The following is a 13,864-nucleotide window of genomic DNA, read 5'->3' as shown; positions in this document are numbered from 1 at the left end:
AAATGACTTTGCCCTGTCAATGATGGGCTGCACCTCCTAATTTTATATAAAATGCTCAAGATGGCTACAACATAAAATAAATATACACCAAAATCTGTCAAATACATAACAAATAAAATATCATTGTGCTGTCAAAAGAGTATCATGGGTTTAGAATGCATTTAAGTGGGAAAGAGGTATTACAGTTGTGTGGGTCTAGCCACAAGTCTAGGTAGCTGTCTAGAGTTTTAGTCTATATGCCATGGGTTTAGAAGCACGTGACTGTAATCTCCCAGGCAATCCAGAGTAACCATCTCTGGTCCTTTGTTTACTTTAGATTCTCATCCTTATGGATAGAAGGGGAAATTGAGTTTTCTGTAAACAGCTTTCATAGTTGGTGAAAGCACAGATTTATCACTTAAGGAATCAGCCAGCATCCACAATCTTCTATAGGCATCTACAATGCCTTTAATCTCCACTTTGAACTACAAACCCTGCAAACTGAGCTGCTGAGGATATAAGTTATTTGCAGGCTTGCAAGTTAAACAAAGCCTTTAAAAAATAAACTGGAAATTGACGCTTTTACTGAATGAATCCTTACTTGGTATCCTAGGACAGCCAAGATAATCATCACAGCAGCATAAACAACAGCAACAGGTAAAACATCATTTTAGCAGTATCAGGGCAAAAAAGCAGTCACCCAAAAGAGGTGTTTACGTGCCAAGTAGAACAGGAAGATCTCAACCTGGCAGAGGAGAGCCTCCAGGGAGCCGGGTCATCCCAAGGATTGCTGGTGCCCCAGACTACGCCTGGCTTTGACACCCTGCCTCCTTCGCACCCACCCCAACCCCTTTGCCCGCAAGGGTGGATGCCTCCCGTCATTCAAGTGGGTGAGTGGGTGGCAGAGGTGGAGCTAGGTAATTTTTGACCCAGGACCTAATGAAATTTCTTTGGAGAAATTCGAGAAATTCAACATTGTGGATTTTATTTGGAAAATATGATTTTCTCCAATGCATTACTTTTTAAAAATGGTATTAAGATAACCTCTAATTACTTAGAGTCACTTGACACTTGTGGTGGTGGTGGTTGTTTTTGTGTACATCTAACTTTTCTGTGTTATCTCTGCTACTGTAAATTATGAGTGTAGAAGAGCCTGCATCCACTTCTGTCATACAGATACACTCATTTCAGGGGTAGCTATGGATGAAATGAGGTTAGGTGATGGTGTCAGGTAGCGCCTGCACGATGGGGCAGTGAGTGCGGGCATTCTGTCCTGCCCCCTTCATCTGCAGGCGTTGCCTTGCCTGTCTGCCACTCCCCAGCTTTTTGCCACCCATTGCCTTCCCCCTACTGATTACATCAGCAGCTGCAGCTGGGGAGGCGGTTTTAGCATGAAGCAGTATCTTGGCTCCCGTCTTGGTGTTTCACTAACTGGATGACTCTTTCCCCCCCCCCCAATGTGCACAAGAAGTGGGGTGGGGGGAGAAAGAGCCATTCAGCTAGTGAAGTGGTGAGACAACTGCCCAGCTGCTGCCCCACGCTAAAAGCACTTCCCATGCTGAAGGGGATGGTGATGAGCGAGGGAGGTGGGGGTGGTCTGTCCAGGCCAGCTCCACCTCCTTTATTTACCACCTCCCCCTTCATTTATTTACTTTATTTATTTGACATATTTTTATACCGCCCAAAACTTGTGCAGTTGCTTACCTTCTGGACGTGCCAAGGAGAGGGTTTTGAAACCCCATCCTCAGCATGCTGAGAAGTTACAGCAGCCACAAGAAGGGGAAGGTGGTGTGCGAGGGCCAGGGAAGTGGAGCTGCCTCAGCTGGTCCAGTCACATGATGTCAATGTCAGTGTCAGAGTGGCCAACAGTAGTAGCCAGCACACAAGCTGACTCTGTAGAGATTGGCTGCAGCTCCCTTTGGGATGCACATTGTCTGGCAAGCTCAGGTTTCCTGCCATGTAATGTATTTGTGTAGGGTGGAGGGGGACACACTATTTATTTATTTATTCGATCTCTATACTGCCCTTCCAAAAATGACTCAGGTCAGTTTACACAGAGAAATAATAAATAAATAAGATGGATCCCTGTCCCCAAAGGGCTCGCAATCTAAAAAGAAACACAAGACAGACACCAGCAACAGTCACAACTGCACACTCGACATGCAAAAATACCATTGTCTGGAATTATCCCTTTTGGTTCTTGAGTGGCTAGAGGTGGGTGGAGAGTTGTCAGGTTCTATTCCGGACAGGCCATTCCTGTTTGTGAATTTACACCTACAGCTGTAATAACCATTTTCCCCAGAGCCTTCCATCACATGGGTACCTGAAAGCAACATGGAATCTGATTTGCCTGTGGGGGAACTCTCGTCAATTTTCAGATCATGTCCTTGGAGAAGCAAAGCATCAGCTGGTATAAGGTCACCATATTTGATCTGTGCAACATCCCTAACTACCAAGTCAGCTACTGGCACCTGGATTACTGCCATTTGCCAGATGACAGTAAACTTCTGTTCACTTTCAATGCAATGCTGCAACCCCTGAAAATTGTTAGGGATGTGCACAGATTGGATTTTGTGATTCAATTTGAGATCAAATTAAATAGTAAAATCTTGAACCAAATTGTTGATGCAGCCGGCATTGGATAGCTGATATGATGATTTGATTTGTGAATTGTCAAATCAATGCAGTTTTACTGTGGAGAGCTGGACTATCTATTAAACCCAATGGGTAGACCAGCTTTCCCCCCCCCCAAACAGTACAATTTTGAAGACTGTTTGCCCAAAGAGAGTTGGTCTACCAAAGAGAGTTGGGTTTAATGGTTAGACCAGTCCTCTGAGAAAACCGGCTTTGTTGGCGGCACTGCCAGGGAAACCATGCTGCTGGACTGGGAAGCAGTGGTGATGGTGCTGCTGGGGGTGGACTGTGCACTCATAGGTGCTCCAGCCCACTCCTCCTGGTTGCAACCCCGCCTCTTCTTCTTGGCTCACCTAACATGTTCAACCAGGAGGTCCCTCTACAGCTGGTTAGGAGAGACAGCTTTGCCCTTCATCCTTGGGTCACATATGTTAGAAGTGAAGGACTTTGCACTGTCTCATGTCTCAATGACAGAGGGGGACAGACTAGTGAGTCAGAGGGCTAGAGAGGTCAAGACATTGGTCATCTCTTCTCTACTACTCTGACACTATCCCTTTGGTATGTAGATTGACACTCTTAGGGACTAACTTCCTTCTTTCCTTCCTGCCCACTTCCTCTTCCCTTCTCTTTCTTTTCTTCTCCCTTGCAACATGCAAGCTCTCCCTGCACCATGTGTGCAGAGATGCATCCGTTTGCATCCAGCTAGCTAGCTAGATTAGAGATACTATCTCTCCACTTTACTATCTAGAATGGAGTTCACTAACAAATACTCCATATATTGATTTGAAACTATGAACTGGCTCCAAGTTATTTTACTCTTAGCATACACACGTGCCTGGGCAGACTCCGCTGTGTTGTGCCTTTGTGCACTCTGCTATATTAGAAGGGTATCTCTTACCAGAGAGAATTCTCAACAACATAGGCATGACCCAATCACATAGAACTTGCCATGCCAATCCACCCAAGGGGTTGCTGAGCAGAGCCACCACTCCAGTCCTCAGCTGAGCTGCCAGAGTGAATCCTTCCCCAGTGGTCAGTGTGGACTGGAGCTCACCCATCATCTTCTCAAGGAGAAGAGTGGTGGGCAAAGCCAGGCTCAGTGTTGCTGTCTCAGGACACAAGCAGTTTGTGTCAACAAAGAACAGCTTGAGTGTCGAGACATCCTCTTAAATGAGCTTCCCATCCACACTCGATAGGTCTCACACATCCAAGTCACACCACCTAGGCTGTGGATGGCCGCCTCTTTCTCCTGCAGGCACCAAAACAAGAGAAATGTGGAGTTCCACTGGGTCGGAACATCCTGAGGGATCAGGTGTTCAGGTAGGCCCAGTTCAATCTGCATCTTCTTGGGCATACACCTAGCCTTTTCACTCTGGTGGAAATGGCCAGCTATCTTGTGGCACTTCTCCATGAGGGTGGCCCCCTATTGTGCCTGGCCTTCGCCTCCTTGAGTCCAAGCACATCTTGCACAACCGGGTTCAAAGTGTGCACTAGACAATGATGTGCACAAATTGACTCTGCTTAGCTGCCCTAGCTATATTGGCTGCATTGTCAGTGACCATGAAGACTCACTGAAGGGTTGACGCTTGGGAAAGCCAAGCATCCATTTGCTGGTCCACGGCCACTGACAGCTCATCTGATGTGCAGTCTGTGTCCATAGCTACCACATGAAGCACAGCCCACTGGGACTCTGCTGCACGGGAGGCACTGTCCATGCCACCTGTGGTATATGTCCCCTCTCTTTCCTGCCCCTACCAGTCCATCATGGGGGACAGAAAGGCAGTGTGCAACCCACTGTGGCTGCTCCACAGATCCTCAGTGAAATGTACACTGGTGTCGGGACCTGCTGCCAGAGGGTGCACACTGGTATCCTAACACAGTCTCCCTGCATGCCTTGTACAGAGAGGGCACCACCTGCCTGCATGAGGGGGATCTTATAGACTGGGGCAAGCAGCTGGAGCAGCCAGCAGAAGCCAGCATTCTCCACCATCTGGAGTGGCTGATCGTCCAAAGCCATCATCTCCCCTATTGCCCGGGTAATGAGATATGTTTTCGGGCGATCAGAACACTTGCCCAGTGACTGCACCCACCACTCAGTCAATTTCTCCTGCTTTGGAGCAGGAGCAGCTGCCTTACTGCTGCTAGCCGAGGACATGCCAAAATTCTGCCAGAAGGAGCAGGGACCCCTGGGTGACGCTGTTGCAAATGCAACTATATTACCGACATCCCAAAATACTTGGGGTCACATGCCCTGCAGTGGGTGCAGACAGCCATGTAAGGTCACCAAAGCAGAGTGTGAAGTGATCCCACACCATGCTGCCATCATGCTCAGCAGCCCATGGCCTGGTGTGGTGGTAGGGCTGCTGGTTCCTTCTCAGGGGCACCACCACCACCACACTTGGCTTAGAAGGTCCAGGAATAGGAAGCAGGGGGGAAGGACTTCATAACCCTCAAAGGATCCATACATCTTCTTGAATATTCACTGCAAACCTACAGATCTGAGCCAGAGTGCATTTGCCAAAAAAAAAAAAAAAGACTACACAAGCTGCAGTGGATTCGTATAGCTTTTTGACCATTCACAAACTAAACTAATTAGGAGACAACACATGTCTCTTGCTCCACAGTTCAAAAACAAAACCAACTTTGACATATAGTAAATTCGTAAAGTGGGGAGGATTAAAACCACAACACATGCTCCTTCTCCACACTTCTCAGGCAGACCTTTTGGATCACAATCCAACTTGAGCATAGTGCATTGTGTTTAAAAAGTGTTTGTTTATTCAGATGTAACTTCTACTTTCACTAGATTTGAAGTACTCTATAGATAGAGATAACTTTCTGGCAGCTTTACTGCAGTAGAAAAAAAATCATTAAAAATTGCAGGTTTGACAAATTTCCTTGAAATAAAAATACACAGAGTCCTCCCATCTTGGACTACATGTGTGCCAAATTTCAGAACTCTAAGACCAGCCATTTTGGAAATGTAAAGAGTTGGGCAAAACATAGGAACATAGGAAAGCTGCCATATACTGAGTCAGACCATTGGTCTATCTAGTTCAGTATTGTCTTCACAGACTGGCAGCAGCTTCTCCAAGGTTGCAGGCAGCAATCTCTCTCAGCCCTATCTCGGAGAAGCCAGGGAGGGAACTTGAAACCTTCTGCTATTCCCAGAGCAGCTCCATCCCCTAAGGGGAATATCTTCCAGTGTTCACACATCAAGTCTCCCTTTCATATGCAACCAAGGTGGACTCTGCTTAGCTAAAGGGACAAGTCATGCTTGCTACCACAAGACCAGCTCTCCTCTGGTCTTGTGGGGCATGTTGCACTTTTTTTATTAAGGCAAAGGGCAGATTCCTTTACATAGAGGTGGAATGATATTCCAAGGGGGGCTTAAGTTCCAGATGGTTTTTTTTTTGTAATTTTCAGCCATGAAACAAGGCACTTATAGGGCTTTTTTGAAGGGTTTGTTTTTTTTTAAATCAAAAAATCATTAAAAATCTACAGATTGATATACTTCAAAATCAATTCACAGGGTCCTAATAATGTGCTGTACATCTATTCCAAATTTCAGAACTCTATGCCAAGCCATTCCAGAAATATAGAAGGGACCCTCTTTTCCCTTGGGGAAAATCATGGGGCCGTATACGAGTGTAAGCACACAGACCTGGTCCCCTAGGTCTATGCCTAACAGGACCCCTGGTGGGTAGGGGCAGGCAGTCTCCATTGTCCAAACAGGCAAGTGATTGCCCCTTCACTCTCCTGCCTGCCTGCGCACTTGCTGTCTTCACCACTCTGCTGCCTTTGCCCACTGTTCCTGCTGCTGCCAGCAGCTTCAGGTAGCCTGCCATGACACATTAAAGTGACGCTGCCACACACTGCAGCAACATGATTATGATGTGCTGTGGCAGGCTGGCTTCCCAGAAGCAGCCAGCAGTGGTAGGAGCAGCAAGTGGAGATGGTGAGGAGAACAAGTGGATAGCCAGGTGGGCAACAGGGATGAGGAGTGCCTGCTCAGTCGCTTGCCCATCTGCTTGTTCAGACAGTGCGAGGTGTGCACGAAGCAGGAAGGGGTTACACTGGATGGCACATGGCAAAGGTCTTTGTGCCCCTCCCCACTTGTCACCCTAGGCGACCACCTAATTCACCTAGTGAACAGGTCAGCACTGGCAGGAAGGGAGCAAGGCATGCCTTACTGGAGAGGGAATTCCATAACCTGGGTATGGCCATGGAGAACACTCTCTCCCACATTCCAACCAAACACACAATAATGGGGATAAATATGGTAACGCTCCTTGTGCAGCTGCCAGTTTTAAAATGTATTGGGGCTCTCTTCCAGTTTCTCTATAGGCTCACAAGAGAACCTTACAGCTCTGTTAGTATGTGCATAATGTCAGCAGAGGTGCTCTTACCCCTGGACTCTGGGGCTGAGGTCCAGAGCCTCCACAGCCCCTGAGGGCCCCCATATCCTCTTTAGTCTGTCCTGGGTGGTGTGGACACCCAGCCGAGCATGATGATGCTTAATTTGCAGGAGAGTAGAACCTCCAAAGGCCTTTAGGTCCAGGCTCCAAAATTACCTAGGTGCACCTCTGAATGTCAGCCATTGTAGATATGATCCCTGGTGTGTGGGGAGGGGCATGTACTGTGATTAATTAGAAGTGAAGAGGGAAATGCACTCCATATCCGTGTTTAGGCTCCAGAGGCACTTTCCTCGTTCAAAAGTCCCTGAAAAATGTTAATGCAGCTATCGATGTGGAGGCCCATGTGGTATAACTGTTGCATAACCCCCCACTTCCAAGAGCTTGAGTGGCAGTTCTGGTGATGGAAAGGATGGATCTTTCTGGAACTGCCGGAACTCTGGCGAAGAGTAACCAAAGTTGGGCAAAACTGCCGCCTGCTTTTACAGAGCTGTAATGTCCCTTTGACTATGAACCTGGTACCCAAGGCCCTCATTCTGGAAGTCCTCCTAATGTCTCCAGCTGAAGAAGAGATATGAGCCCAGAACTTTACATTCTAAAGAGCAAAGGTATATTTACTAAAATATACCAGTTTCAGAGAACAGAACTCAGATTAGTGTTTGATGACATACAAGGGCTATGGGTAAACAGATTTTTTCCAGTTATTAGCTACCCTTTGTCCTCTCACCCTAGAGATTACACAGATGTTCTTATAATTTGCATTTCAAAGTAATATATTCAAAGATAATAATACATTTCAGCCTCTACTATATTAGCAGATTAAAGCAAATTGACTGTGGGTCCTTGGCATTTATATCAAATTCATTCCACCTTTCAGTTTCCCAAATGCATTTACAAACAAAGTAGCTCTGCTTTGTCAGGTGATTTAAAAACAACAACAACAACAAAAAACAGATATTAATGGACTGCATTAAACCTTCTGTCCAATGACAATTTAGTTGTGTAAGGTTATTGATTCTCCACAGGAGAATTGCTTCCAGAGAATAAGGAAGAAGAGAAGGACATCAGCCATCAAGCCTAGCAATGAGACTAAGGGTTTAATGAGTTCTGTAGAAGTGTGAGAACTTGTGTTGGAAACAGCAAGCCTCACAAACATAGGCAATGAGGGCAACAAAGGAAAGATAATGTACTGAACAACTTCAAAAGCCATAGGTTTATGAGAGCTACCCTATTGAGTCAGACCAATAGTTTCTGTCAGAATTCTGCCTCTGATGCTAGTTATTATTACAGGATATGACAAAACGAATAATTGTCAATGTCATGGGATGTAGAAAATATCAAACTGTGAGTACTAAAAAAGAACCAAGGGAGTGGGATTCCTGTAAGATGAGGATCAGTTAAGAAATGACAGTTGGAGAGACAACCATTTTTCCAGAGAGTTGAAAGTTGTTTGAAAGAGGGATATATGTTCATGGTATGTACATTTATCTAACTTTTGCCCCTAATAAATAGGTTTTACATTAAAAACCTGCAAGATGTGTTTGAGCAGAGGCAACAGTAGAACAAAAGAAATTTGTTTATACAGGAGGACCTCATTAATCGTGGGTTCAGCACTCAAGGTTTCACGTATCCATAGGGTTAAACTCAGGTAGGTCAGGGATGGCTTTCAGCTGCCATAATGAGTTTGGTGGAGATTGGGGGCTCTTTTATGGCTCTTTTTATTTTAAAAATGTAAAAAAAAACCAACCATGATATTCAGCTGATGTTTACTCTTGGGGGCATTGCTGGACCACTGGGGACCTGCAGAGCATGGTAGGCCACTTCACGCTGCATTTGTAAATGGATCCATTTTACCCTCTTTTTTGGACATTTTTCTGACCTCCAGGAACCTAACCCCTGTATTTCCATAGCCCCAGTGGTCCAGTATTCATGGTTTCCACAGAAGTGGAGTAGCGGAGAACAGAACTCCCACAAATAATGAGGTTCTCCTGTATACTATGGAAAGAAAGACTTCTCTCAAATCAAAGGTAATGCTCTTAGTCGGGAGGTACAGGGGCCTCTCTAGAAATGCTTCCACTGTGATCACTCCAAATGTATCAATTCCTTTCCATAACTTGGGGAGGGAATGGTCCCCCCCTCCCCAGTTATGGCACTAATTGGAGCAGAGGCAAGACTGAGCCATCGTTTGATTTGCTGATATGCTTTTCTGTCATTTCAGCTGCAAAATTGGACTCACTTGCGACCAAGAGACATGTCATGAGTTCTTTTTAAATATCTTTACCCTTAAAAACTTGAACTTACATTGTCATTGTGTGCTTAACATCCTGTTTTTTGTTGCCCCACAGGCACTTCTGGAGGTGAGACGGACATGGAAAAATACACGAAAGAAATGAATAAATATCAATATTCTCTGAAACTAGGACAGGACACTAGTTACTTTTCTCCAAGCAGAGTCCACAACACCTGAAACTGCTGGCATCAGCTGACCCACATAAAGCTAGTCTCTCCCTTCCTTGTTGGTTTATTGTCTAAGCAGTTTTGTCAAGGATCCTGATAAACATGTTTAATCTGCTGGCTCTACAGACTGCTTACTGGCCTACCGATTAGTTCTGCCACTGGACTATCATATCTGGGGATGTGCAAATCAATTTGGGTACAAAATGATTTGCACCCAGATCTACCTGTTTGGGGCAATTTGTGGACAAAACAAATCACCCCTGGGCTAGCTGGCCAGATTAGGTACAAAACAAATCACTCAGATTTCGGACCCGAAAAATTTGTAGATTCAGACCTCCATTTTGTGGTGATCTCTCTTGCTGTCTCTATTTTGTGTCAGGAAATTTTTTTGAAAATCCCACCTTCCCAAGCTTCAAATTGGTGAGTTACAGTGTGCAGTGAGTGGCTGGCAATCCACCCCGGTTCCAGATTGGTTCATTTCCGTTCAAATCTTGTGTTGCCAGGGGTGACTGGCCCTGCATTGGCTAAGGGTCAAAGAAGGGACAAGGGTGGGGGATTTTCAAATGTACTTAAGGAGGCAGCCAGCCACCATTCTGCCTTTCTGCCTCATGGGGAGAGAGAGAGAGTTGGAGGAGCTTTGCTTTGCCATGCCTGCCTGCTGCCTGGAGTGGATTCTTTGCTTTTTGTTCCTGCTTTCCTGACTGAGGAAAAGAGAAGTGAATTTTTTTTTACCCCCTTCCTGCTGCTGAGAGAATCACTGCCTGTGCCTGCTGTCTGTGCGAATTCATTTGGGTACAAAATGATTTGTACCCGAATCAACCTGTTTTGTGAGTTTTGTGGACAAAACAAATCACCTCTATGCTTACTGGCCACATCTGGACTCAAAACAAATAGGGGGTGATTTGATTTGGGTACAAATCGAATGCAAAAAATCAGTTCATGCACATCCCTACCCACTTGCTGTTTGCTTCCCGACAACAGGATTTGTTGTTCCCAATCCTGAAGCAGATCCACACTTGTTCTGAAAAGAGCAGTCATGCAACATCTGTCCTTTTAAATTTTGGGTGAATTTATTTATTTATTTATTTATTTATTTATGTTGCATATTTCTATACTGCCCAAAATGGTATAATGGCACAAGCTTGTCCTCGAAATTACTTAGCTAATATATTTTACATTGAAGAGCAAGATGGTTTAGATACCAGCACCTTACCAAGTCCACCACCTTAAATGGAATAGCAGGGAAATGCTTCACTAACAAGCAGAAGGTTGCTGGTTCCCCACTGGTATGTTTCTCAGACTATGGGAAATGCCTATATTGGGCAGCAGCAATATAGGAAGATGCTGAAAGGCATCATCTCATACTGTGCGGGAGGACGCAATGGTAAACCCACCCCACACCCTGTATTCTACCAAAGACAATCACAGGGCTCTGTGGGCACCAAGAGTCAAAACCTACTTGACAGCACACTTTACGTTACCTTACCAAGTAGATGGAAACTGATAGAGAGACAGAAGAAATGGTTTACCAGGGCTATACTGGTAGTCAAAAGTATAGTTCGCAAAACCGGAAGTTAAGGGCTGCTCCAAATATTGATGACTGGTACGTGATCTTTTAAAGTTAGCTACTCGGGGTGGGGGGGGATGCTAAACAGTAGGAAGAAGACATATTCCTAACAATCTGACATAACTTTGTGGAATTATATGCAAAGTAGATCAGTTTGAAGCTATCACCAGTGTGGACACATCACACATCTTCCTTCCTTCTTTCCTTTAATTTCTTGGGTGTACAAGCAGAGAATAGCAACTGGGGGAGGGCAGAGCATGAGAAGAGGTAAGGGAAACATAACTGTAAAACTTTTGAAAGCCTTTGATAAACTTGTAATAAAAACAAACAATAGCCGCTGGTAGTTCTAGTTCCAGCATCATTTTCTAGGGTCTGTCAGTTACATACAGGGACAAGTTACACAAAATCATTGTCATCATTGCATTTCTCTGCAGCTCTGAAGTGAGCTAGATGCGATTGTATGCAAATTAGGGGAAAGGAAAGATTATGCAATCAAGTTGGTGTCTGTCGACTCCTGGCGACCACAGAGCCATGTGGTTAAACTTATTCCAGTATCTACCTATTGAATTTCATTGAGCACCCTGAAATCCTTGCATTAGGAAAAGGCTGACTAGTGACAGTCTGATATTATGGATTGGGCTTTAGCTGCAGAAACTCATCCTACTGAAGCTAAAGCTGCCAATGTCCACTGCCAGGAAATAGCTATACCATGTAAGTGAGCTTCAGGGGGATCCTGCACTCTCCTTCCTGTCCTGAGGCAATGGCAGGAAGAGCCAGCATAAATGCTGGGATGAGAACATATTCCACTTACACAGCAAGATCACTGGGAACTGGTCTTGTCTTAGCAACACTGCTATAAGGAAGATAGCTGAGTTTCTGAAGGGAGATGAGCCTTGATCTCATCACTTGAAACGTTGGTTCACAGGAACAGGCTGAAAATGATATTCTTTCAGTGAGCATAACTGTGAAAAACAAAAATGAGAGACTGTACTAGTGTGGTAGAATAAGGATATACCAGAATCTCAGTTTCACCAAACCTCCTTCCCCTTATATATAAAGCACTTGAGGAAAGAGAATATCTTTTGTTAACATGAAGATTTCTTTCTTAATTTTTGAAAACAATAATATGTGCCCATATTAGGCCCCTAAAGGTAAGGTAAAGTGTGCCATCAAGTCCCTTTCAACTCCTGGCACCCACAGAGCCCTGTGGTTTTGTTTTGGAGCGGTTTACCATTGCCTCTTCCCACGCAGTCTGAGATGATGCCTTTCAGCCTCTTCCTATATTGCTGCTGCCCGATATAGTACCAGTAGGGATTTGAACCAGCAAACTTCAGCTTGTTAGTCAAGCATTTCCCAGCTGCGCCACTTAAGGTAACATTTGTTTGAAATGTGTGTTCTGTGTTGGGAGGGACAGATTCTCTTTTACTGTGTGCTTCTGCAGTGTTTTTAAAGGCAGGGTTGCAAAATGCATTACAATTGCAATGCAAAAGGTGTGTGCTGTGTGAGAGCAGCTTGTTCTGGCCATAGGGAGCACTGGGGAAACTTGAAAACCCCCATCTGTTGGAAGTGAAGGACTCTGCATTGTCTCATGTCTCAATGACAGAGGGGGACAGATTAGTGAGTCAGAGGGCTAGAGGGGTCAAGACATTGGTCATCCCTTCTCTACTGCTCTGGCACTATCCCTTTGATATGTAGATTGCTACTCTCAGGGACTTCCTTCCTTCCTGTCATGCCACTTCCTCTTCCCTTTCTTCTCCCTTGCACCACACATGCTCCTCTCTCCCTGCATCATGTGTGCAGAGATGCCGAAACCATCCCTCTGTATCCAGCTAGATAGATAGATTAGAGATCCTATCTCTCCACTTTACTATCTAGAATGGAGTTCACCAATAAAGACTCCTTATATTGATTTGAAACTATGAACTGGCTCCAAGTTTATTTTACTCTCAGCATACATGCATGCCTAGGCAGACTCCGCTGTGTTGTGCCTCAGTGCACTCTGCTGTAATAGAAGGGTATCTCATACCAGAGAGAATTCCCAACACCATCCACCAAGGGGAAAGGTTGAATATTTTTTAAAGTTTGCCTGCTTGCCAATTTCGTTTGTGGGTTGGGTGGTAGGTAGCATCTATCACGCCCTACCACCCAACCCACTTTGGTATCCCTAGGAGCTACCCATGGGGAACAATGGGGTTTTTGAGTTTTCCCATTCTTCTCTGTGACCAAAACAATCTGAACGTTTCAAGCTTTGTTTCTTCGAGTGTTGTTTCATTGATGTTTTGATGAAACATTTAAGCAGTTTGAATTTCATTTTGAGGTCAAACATTTTGTGTACATCCCTAGTATACACAATTAACTAGAAAATTAATTCAGATATTAAAATGAGAAACATACACTATTCCCACGATCAGTAGAAAGCAAGCTAAGGGAACCTAGCCCGCATTCTACTGATCGTCAAAACCCAGTGGTTCCAAGGTGGCTAGCCCACCTAATCTCCGCTCCGTTAACCCCTTAAATGAGGTTAACAGAGTGAGCACTCCATTAACCTCATTTTTGTGCTTGTGTGCCGCCACAGCGTGCAGCAACACATGAGTAGACCCCCGATTGGGAGGCTGCAGTCTGAATCTCTCTCCAGAATGCCCCGCACACTCATGCAGGGCATCCTGGAACTTCCTGGGGCCGAGTGGACCTCGATCCCCGCAGCCTCCACCAGCTCCGTGATGGAGGCGGCAGTCGTGTGGGCGGCCAATCCAGCCTCCCAGGGCTTGGAGGCTGCTCATCTGCAGGGAGAGCAAGCTCCTCACAGACCCGC

General features: G+C 45.3%; 1 long non-coding RNA gene across 1 annotated transcript; it reads left to right on the top strand.

The window, feature by feature from the left end:
* Positions 1–8,065: 8,065 nt before the first annotated feature.
* Positions 8,066–9,606, top strand: LOC128325121 (uncharacterized). The gene is made up of 2 exons (XR_008307272.1): positions 8,066–8,502; positions 9,374–9,606. It is a non-coding gene; the product is annotated as an uncharacterized LOC128325121 (long non-coding RNA).
* Positions 9,607–13,864: the final 4,258 nt, after the last annotated feature.

This window comes from Hemicordylus capensis, chromosome 4, assembly GCF_027244095.1.
Source record: "Hemicordylus capensis ecotype Gifberg chromosome 4, rHemCap1.1.pri, whole genome shotgun sequence".
NCBI lineage: Eukaryota > Metazoa > Chordata > Lepidosauria > Squamata > Cordylidae > Hemicordylus > Hemicordylus capensis.
Note: the sequence above shows the minus strand (reverse complement) of the source record. Positions and strands in the feature narration are given on the sequence as shown.